This window comes from Pleurodeles waltl, chromosome 12 (genome assembly GCF_031143425.1).
Source record: "Pleurodeles waltl isolate 20211129_DDA chromosome 12, aPleWal1.hap1.20221129, whole genome shotgun sequence".
Taxonomy (NCBI): Eukaryota; Metazoa; Chordata; class Amphibia; order Caudata; family Salamandridae; genus Pleurodeles; species Pleurodeles waltl.
Window position 1 is genome coordinate 159,475,969 of NC_090451.1, and position 9,876 is coordinate 159,485,844.

Below are 9,876 nucleotides of genomic sequence, written 5' to 3' on the forward strand. Positions count from 1 at the left end.
GGGGACAGAGGCACAGGATAACAGGGAAACTGGGAGGACTGCTGTATGACAGGGGAGGACAGGCCCAGGGAACCCACTCTTCACGAGGCACACTCCAACATCATGGGAGCATACCACCATTCCCAGGAGACCATGGGCACGGTACTGGACAAGTTTCAGAAGACCCAGCGTCTGCAGGAGAAACAGTACCTGGGGATCAGGGATGACTTGAAGTCCATTAAACCACCCTGGTCACCATTGCAGGGGTGCTGGCAGACATGGCCAACACCATGAGGCAGACAGTGGCATACCACCGGGCCCCTGACACCAGCCTGAACGATGAACAGCATTCCACGTCCGCCGGCGCTAGTGGACAGGAGTTCCCACCACAGGAACAACAGGCCACCAGCACCCCACCCCCTGCAGAAGGAGAACCACCCCACAAACGGTCCCTGCAATCCAGGCACAAGACAGAGAACATTGCCAAGACCTTCGCCAGGAAATGAGACTCTCCTGATTGTCACCATTATGTCCCACTCTGTCACCCTGTCCACCATGAACTGCCATTGCTCCCCTTCCTATGCCACGTTGGACAATGCACCTGTGATACAAAGACACTGGACTCTACCATGGATATTCCTCATCCATCACACCAGCCCATTGCACATTCCCCACTACTTATTAGAACTTAAATAAACACCCTTGCATCACAAAACAATCTGGAGTCAGTCTGTACTTTCACCAATGTATTATTTCAACCTCTTAGGCAAATATCAATGTAAATGTTCATTTGCACATACCAAAGTATGACAGTTGTTGGGCAGCAGTAAACATAGCAGAAGGCAGAATGTGGTAACCAGATCTGTGAAAGAGAAAGCCAAAGTGAACTGTCAGGGTCCACACACAGAGGTTAAAAAGGTTGACTCATACAATGTCCTACAGTAGTCAGATATGAGATAAGCTGTGCCAGTCTCCTACCTGTGTCTCACTGGAAGTACTGCATGATGATGTTGTTTCGGTTGTCATTTTCTTCTTCTGCCTCCACTTCCTCACTGTCCACAAGCCCAACAGCTGCCACAAGACCAACATCAGGGCCATCCTCCTGCAGAAAAGGCAGCTGGCGTCGCAATGCCAGGTTGTGCAACATGCAGCATGCCACGATTATCTGGCACTCCTTCTTCGGTGAGTAGTATAGGGAGCCACCTGTTAGATGGAGGCACCGGAATCTGGCCTTCAGGAGGCCAAAGGTCCTCTTAATTGTCCTCCTTGATCGCCCATGTGCCTCATTGTAACGTTCCTCTGCCCTTGTCCTGGCATTCCTCTCTGGGGCCAGTAGCCATGAGAGGTTGGGGTAACCAGAGTCACCTGTAAATATCGAGGGATACCTGTTAGCCACACACTCACCCTGAGGGACAACCCCATACCCATACACCAACATATACTGGGTGGGGACCATGGTCTCACCTATTAGCCACTCCCACTGCCTCTGGAGTTGAGACATCACATATGGAATGCTGCTATTCCTCAAGATAAAGGCATCATGCACAGAGCCAGGAAACTTGGCATTCACATGGGAGATGTACTGGTCGGCCAAACACACCATGTGCACATTCAAGGAGTGAAAGCTTTTTCTATTCCTGAACACTTGTTCATTTCTCCCGGGGAGGGGGGGGACAAATGCCACATGTGTACCATCAAAGGCACCAATGATGTTGGGGATATGTCCTAGGGCATAAAAGTCAGCCTTCACTGTGGCCAAATTCTCCACCTGGGGGAATACGACGTAACTGCGCATCTGTTTCAGCAGGGCAGACAACACTCTGGTCAACACTTTGGAGAACATTGGCTGAGACATCCCTGATGCCAGGGCCACTGCTTTTTGAAAGGAACCACTTGCCAGGAAATGGAGCACTGACAGGACCTGCACTAGAAGGGGGATACCTGTGGGGTGGCGGATAGCTGAAATCAGGTCTGGCTCCAATTGGGCACACAGTTCTTGGATTGTGGCCTGATCAAGTCTGTGGGTAAGGATAATGAGCCTGTCCTCCATAGTCGCCAGGTCCACCAGGGGTCTGTACACGGGGGGATGTCTCCATCTCCTATTCATCCGCAGGGGTTGAACACTAGGGTGCAAAAATGGTGAGCAGAGGGTCATATTCACACACGTGTGACAATAAAAATGCATTTCTTCCTGTACAGAAACAGTATGTGAATTCAAAATTCAGTTGATGTGCCAATGTCTGCTGTCACGCAGTTAGGTGCCATGGCCTGTGTCTGGGGAAAGGGCCCCTGCCTTCACTTCGGAGGAGTAGGGGAGACTGGTGGATGGGGTCGTAGCCCAGTATACTTTACTCTATGATCCTCCAGCCAAACAGGTGAGTACACTGTGAGCATGATGCGTGGGCCATGAATGTATAGACAGGTTTGTGTGTAAGCCTCATGTAGGAGGGGGCTGAGGGGTCTTGGGCAGCGTGCTGCATGTCTGGTGATCAATGTCTGTGCGTAAGGGGATGGGAGGGATATTGTGGGACATGAGTGTAACAGTCCGGACGGTATGACTAATTCCTTTTTTCTATGCCTATTTTCATGCAGGTCAGCGCCCATCAGAAAAAGGGAATTTGGTGTGCCATTGCCAAGGAGGTGCGGACCCTGGGGGTCTTTGACAGGTGGAGCACCCAGTGCCATAAACGGTGGGAGGACTTGCGCTGCTGGGCGAACAAGAAGGCGGAGGCGACCCTGTATCCTGACCCCCCTGACGTTCCGCATCCTGGCAGTGGCCTATTCAGAGTTGGATGGGTACTTGAAGGCATCACAGCAGCCACAAGGGGGTGAGTATAGATTCAGATTCATTACTTTTCATGCGTTAAGGTTGTACCTGGGTGGGGGATGTGACCTGTAGGTGCCCCTAGGCCAGGGCGAACTGGCAGGGCTAGGTCCCTTGTTGGTCAGGCTCTGAAGCACTCCAACCCCAATAGTGTTAGTGGGCATATACTACTGGGCAGGGTCCTGTTGGTTTCAGGTGTGCAGCCAATGGCGTTGGGCAATGTACCTCATGGGCTGGTGACTAGCATTGTAACTGATAGTGCATGGCCTAGTGCATAGGGCTGATTCCTGTGTGTTGTGTACACCAACAGTAGAGTTGTTGCTGGCATTGACCAAGTGTATCCTCTCCCCCCCCCCTTTTTGTTTTGTCACCCTGCCTTATGTGCATTAGCATCATCTAGCGGAGGAGCAGAGGCACTGGCAACGATGGGAGCTGATTCTCACATGGGTCTAGAGGCCGAATCCACAGACGGTGAGGGCACAGGTGGGACGGAGGACAAGTGGAGCACCACGACAGAGACAGGAGTGGACACTACAGACAGCGACTCCTCCTCCGATGGAAGCTTCCCGGCTGTGGCGGACACCTCTGTGCCCACGCCAACAACAGGTACAGCCGCCACCCCCCTTACCAGCACTGCCCTCCCAGCAGCCCCTCAGCGTGTTTCCCGTGCCCGCTCACCCTGGAGGGTGGGCATCTCCTTCTCCCCAGGCACCTCAGGCCCTGCCCCAGTCAGCCCTGCTGCCCTCAGTGAGGAGGCTATTGACCTCCTGAGATCCCTCACTGTTGGGCAGTCAACCATACTGAATGCCATCCAGGGTGTTGAGAGGCATTTGCAACAAACAAATGCATATCTGGAGGGCATTCTCTCCGGCATGGTGGCCCAACAGAGAGCATTTCAGGCTCTGGCCTCCGCACTGATGGCAGTCATTGTCCCAGCCTCCAGCCTCCCCCCTCCAACTTCCTCTACCCAGTTCCAATCCCCTCAACGCCAACCTATCCCAAGCATACCTTCAGACCAGCATTCACCCAAATCAACACAAAGAAGTGGCTCTGGCAAACACAAGCACCACACTTCATCTCAAAGGACTCACACAAGCACCATCCACACGCAGACACACCAACATCCACTGCCTCCACTGTGTCCCCCTCCTCCTCCTCGTCCACCTCCCTCCCAGTAGCATCTCCACTCCCACCTGCATAAACTACATCCTTATCCACTACCTCCATCACCATCATGCCTATCACTTCACGCCCCTCACTGGCAGTCACCACCCCCACATCCATGCACATGTCCCCTGTGTCCTCTCCCACTGTGTCTGTGACCCATCCTCCCACAGTAACAAACACATATCAGAGCAGAACCAACTTGGGTTTCTTTCTTTGTTCTTGTAAACTTAACAATGAAAGGACACAAATCCTCTCCTAGTACTCTCAGCTTATGCCATGGTTCATATCATCTGTCAATCTGAAGAAAGGCAGAATTCAAAAAGTTTTGGCTGCAGAGCAGGCTTGTCACTTCTCACAGACTCGGATCATATTAGTGAATGTCAAAATCAAATTTTGTTATGCTTAAATTGAATGCAGTCAATATTAACATGACCTGGGTCTGGTAATAGCCAAAGGTTGTGGAAAGAAGAGGGCAGAAGACATCCGTATAGGTGAAAGAAAAAATAACTTAGAATAGCTTTGGTAAAAATTAATATGAGATCCTTCCAAAGAGAATATGAATAAATCTGGAGGACTACAGATGGGAGCTAAAATTATGTTGATGGGAAAGTAATTGTAAATAGTAAGACAATGTCTGTATGGGTTATTGAGAGAAAAGAAGGTGGGAAAAAGTCTTGGGCCCTCATTATGAACACAGTGGTAAACCCCGTCAACCGCCGTGGCGACGGCGAACAGAAACCCACCATATAATGATGCAAAAATCAGAATCCAACAAAAATCTCCCTGCCACCAGTCACCGCCAGGACCTTGTCGGCAGAAATGCTGGACCTCCCACCCCACCACCGCTGAGCACACAAACTCCCCAACCTCCAAATAATGAAGCACAAATCACCACGGCAGTCAGTGGAAGAAGACGAACGACCATTGGCGGTACAGGCCGCCATGGGCGGCAAGTAGACCCAACAGTGAGAAATGCATACATTGACAAGTTTGAAACCCACACACCTGATACACATCCACAACACTATAAAACACTCACAGACACACCCCACAATCCTTTGCAATGAAATTAGGCAAACGAATACAGAGAACCCCAGAAGCAGACAGCGAATGCCCCTATACACGATACATACACCCAACCACACAAGAGCATCCTCACCTAGATCCACACAAGACACCATTCACAACACACACCATGACACCCCCAAACACCCATACTTCACAGAAAGGGAGCTAAGGACGAGATATTGAAGGTCGAGCCACAATTATTCAGGGCAAAGGTCCGGCACACACCCATCGCCAGGAAGATGGAGCTATGGCAGACAATAGTTAACAAGGTCAATGCAGTGGGACACCATACACTCACCAGGGACGACATCCGCAAGAGATGGAACAACCTGCGTGGGAAGGTCAGGTCCATGGCATCCAGGCACCACATTGCAGTCCAGAAGACTGGGGGAGGACCCCCACCAACACCGCCCGACTACACTGAGTGGGAGGAAAAGGTACTGGCCATCCTGCACCATGAGGGACTCACTGGAGGAATGGACTCGGGTAAGTTGTCTACATCCACCCCATATCCATCACACCTGTAATGCATTCACCATCCCACCCCTCCAACACCCACCAGGACCACTACCACTCCCAGGCCACAATCACTACATCCAATCCCCCTGCATGCCCACAAACCCACTAACAGGCCCATATCCCTCCCCCTGTGCACAGCCACCCACCCCTGCAAGGAATCACAATGGCCTACAGCACCCGCAATGCACCTCCACATCCTAAGCAAAATGCAATGCTAACCTCACAAAAGTACCCTGCTTGGCCCCAAAGTGTGAAAACCTGCACTAAACTGCCCAGTCCTGTGCACCACATCCAATCATGCAATTGTAACAGACATGTCCATTCCCCCCAAAAGGCACTGACGGACAGGACAAGGACTGGCAGTGCCCCACAGGGAGACAGAGGCACCTCCAGGACACAGGGGATGGAACCCTGGACATTGAGGATCACCCTAGCCCCTCACACAGTCCTGGACTGTCACCATCCAGCATCCACACACAGGATGTCACAGACATCCCTACCACCCAGGCAACAACATCAGCCCAGGGCAACCGTCCCGACACCTGTGTATCCAGGCCACAGACTGGTGGAACACTTGGACAGAGGCCACAGTCACCCCCTACCAACAGGCAGGAAGACGATGGCCCCAGTACAAGTGGTACCACCAGACCTGTGCAGGGGACACAGTCACAGGGGACTAGGCCCAGTGGGAGGGCATCAGTGGCCCAGGGGGGAGGCCACAGGATGGATGCTGCAGCCCAGGACTTGATATCTGAGGTCGTGGGAGCATACCACCATACCCAGGACAGATTGGCCCAGATTGTTTCCACCCTGGGGCAGAGTCAAAGGATGCAGCTAGCACACCACCAAGAGGCCATGGAGCAGTGGAAACTGCACAATGCCACAATGACCAGCATATCTGTGCACTGCTGCACCTTGTCCCAACACAGCCTGAGGCCCACACAGACCGGGAAGCCCCTACTACAGGCCAGGCTACAGACCGGACAACAACAGCGTCAGCAGCAACTGCACATGTTCCGTCCTCTCAGGACACCTAGGGGACATCCATCTCAACCTGTACAGGCCAACAACAGGCACCCAAATGGACCCTCAGGCCCAGATATGGCACTGGAACACCTTCCAAGACCAAGGCCCCTCCAAAGAAGTGACTCTGGCAAGAACTGTCCTCCAAGTGTCCCACTGAATCAACTGCCAAAGCATGTGAAAACTACAACAAACTCCTGGAAACATAGATGGACCTACCACTACTACCAACAAATGTTGCGACCATGTTGACATATTGTACAACCCCCAGTAGCCCACTCCCATCACTGTAATCTGCACGACTTAATCCCTGCACCAAATAAAACACCAGTTCACCTGTTACAATGTCCCATGTCATTATGCTGAAACAAACTGAAGTATGGATGCAACTGTATGATAACTCATTTATTATTATCTGAGTAGCAGGAAATGCACCACACACATTACATGTTGTTGTGCCTACAGATGTGTTGAACTATTATACCCTAATGTAACCTGTCCTATGCAGACCTTTTCACAGTGGCAATGAGTATTGACCCAACAACCCCCTAGATGACAAGACACACTGACAGTATGCTGCACAGACAACAATCTCATCCAATTGCCCCACAGAGTTACTGGAAGTAGAGTTGTATCAGTTGGGTCCTGGAATATATATCTTCCCCCTCCTCATCATCACCATTACTCTCATTCCCTCTCTGAGGAAGCTAGTCTGGATATACAGCACCCTCTTCCTCCAAGAGGGGTATAGAATTTCTCACAGACATGTTGTGCAGCATGCAGCAGGCCACCACTATTCTACACACCTTTTCAGGCCCATAGGCCAGGGAACCGCCAGAGAAATGCAGGAAATAACATCTAGCCTTCAGGAGACCTATTGTGCTCTCTATCACCCTCCAAGTACGTCCATGGGTCTCATTGTAATTCCTCTCTGCATCTGTTCCAGGATTCCTCACTGGTGTCAGGAGCCAATGCAAGTTGGGATAGCCAGAATCCCCTAGAAAAAGGTGCAAAACAGGAATGTCATGGACAACCCTCAGAGCCTGGCTGTCTGCTATGTGGCAATAAGTGTCAGAAACACCTCCCTATGATCCATCCTCTGTCCTCTTGTAGTTGTTCCATCTTGTGTGGCACACTACTGTTCCTCAGCACAAAGGAATCATGGACTGATCCAGGGAACATGGCATTCATATGTGAGATGTACTGGTCTGCAGTGCACACCAATTGAATGTTCATCGAATTAAAGTTCTTCCTGTTTCTGTACACCTGTTCACTGACTCTTGGGGGGATGATAGCTATGTGTGTGCCATTGATGGCACCTATCACATGGGGTATGTTGGCAAATGCATAGAAGTATGACTTGAGGGCAGGGAGGTCAGCACTTTGGAGAAACCTCATATAGGACTGCAGGTGTTGTACAAATGCAATCAGGAATCTGGACAGTATAATGCTAAACATTGGCTGTGAAAACCCTGCACCCATGCCCACTGTCAGTTGAAAGGAGCCCGTGGCCAGGAAATGGAGTGCAGAGAGCACCTGCACTTCAGTAGGGATGGCATGCTGATTACGATTAGCTGGTCTCAGTGCTGGATCCAGTAATGCACAAAGTTCATCAATAGTAGCATGAGTGAGTCTGTAATTGATTATGATGTGACGCTCCACAGTGGTCCACAAATCAACAAGTGGTCTGTACACCGATGGGGCCCTCCCTCGCCACAAGTGTCTGTACCTAGGAGGAGTTGAAAATACGTGTGAGGAACACACACATATCTGCACACATTGTTTCTCTTTCAGCACTGCTGGCATGATTGTCGATTACACAAATGCTTAGTGTGTGTGACATTACAGCAACATGACCACAATGATATATCAGGACTGGTCCAGTTAGGTAATGTATATTGTTTCATGCCTATGGGTGTTTAGGGGACAATAGGGCCTACATTGTGCTGATGAGGGTTTTACAACTGCGTAGTTAAGGCCAAAATGTCTGCCCCCTATAATCCAGAAGTGTTGTGATGGAAGTGACCTCATACAGCTAGCGGTTGATGTAATAGCGTAAGGCGGTGTTTACCGATGTGCGCTAATTCATTGGTTAACATGGTTGTCAATGGGCATTCTTAGTGTATCATGATCGCCGCCAGTGGTGACGGTGCACACCGCCATGGTGCGTACGCAAACTCGTCACCTCAACTTCACTTGACTCCCTGATCTCATGCATGCAGGTACTCCACTGAGTGTACTGCTGTGTCATGCCTCTGGTCATGGAAATGGAACGTGTTGCAGGGGGAAGGGCCCGGCCTTCACCAACAAGGAATTGGAGGAGCTAATTGATGGACTCCTGCCCCTGTACGCCAAGCTGTACGGTCGGCCAGAGGTACAGGTAAGTAGGAGGATTGTGGGGCATGGATGTGTGTAATGGTGGTTGTTGACTGCATACATGTGTGCAGTTGTGACACTGTATGGTTCAGGGTTCCTGACATGCTGCGCATGTGTGTGCTGTTAGGCTGTTTTAAACGTCCGTCCCATAGTGAACGAATAGCCAGCTGTATATGATTGGCCATTGTCTGACCACAGTGTTACTTTTCTGTGTGTCCCTTATAGGTAAGCGCCCACCAGAGGAGTAGACTTTGGCATGCCATCGCCAAGGAGGTATGGACCGTGGGGGTCTACAACTGGCGGAGCACCCACTGCAGGAAGAGGTGGGAGGAACTGTGGCGCTGGGCGAGGAAGATTTGTGAGGCCCAACTGGGGAAGTCCTCCAAACGAGCAAGGGGTGCCCGTCGGGCACTGACCCCCCTTTATGTAGCGCATCCTGGTGGTGGTGTACCCGGACCTGGATGGGCGCTTGAAGGCTGCACAGCAGTCACAAGGGGGTGAGTACATATACCATATTTTTGCTCCTTAATGGATGTGTGTGTGTGCATTCGTATTTATGCTGTCTAGTGGCAGGGACTCTGACTGATGCCCATCTACACAATGGCCCCGTGGGGAGTAGGGGTGTAAGGGTCAAGTCAGCAGTATGTCAGGTCCTTAAATTTGTTGGGGAATGGCTGTAGAGCAGAGTTCTGGCCACTAGTCAGGGGCATAGTCATGTGTATAGTGGTAGGTGCTGCCTGCTAGAACAATTTCTGGGTGGGTGTATGTGTGAACCACTAATGAACCTCCATTCAGCTATTTACAAGTGCCTTTCCTGTTTTGTCTCCCAATCCCTGTTCTCTTGTGTTGTTTGTGCACACCAGCATCATCTGGCGAGGGAGCTGAGGCACCGGTGACTGGGGAGGCAGCGGCCTACGGAT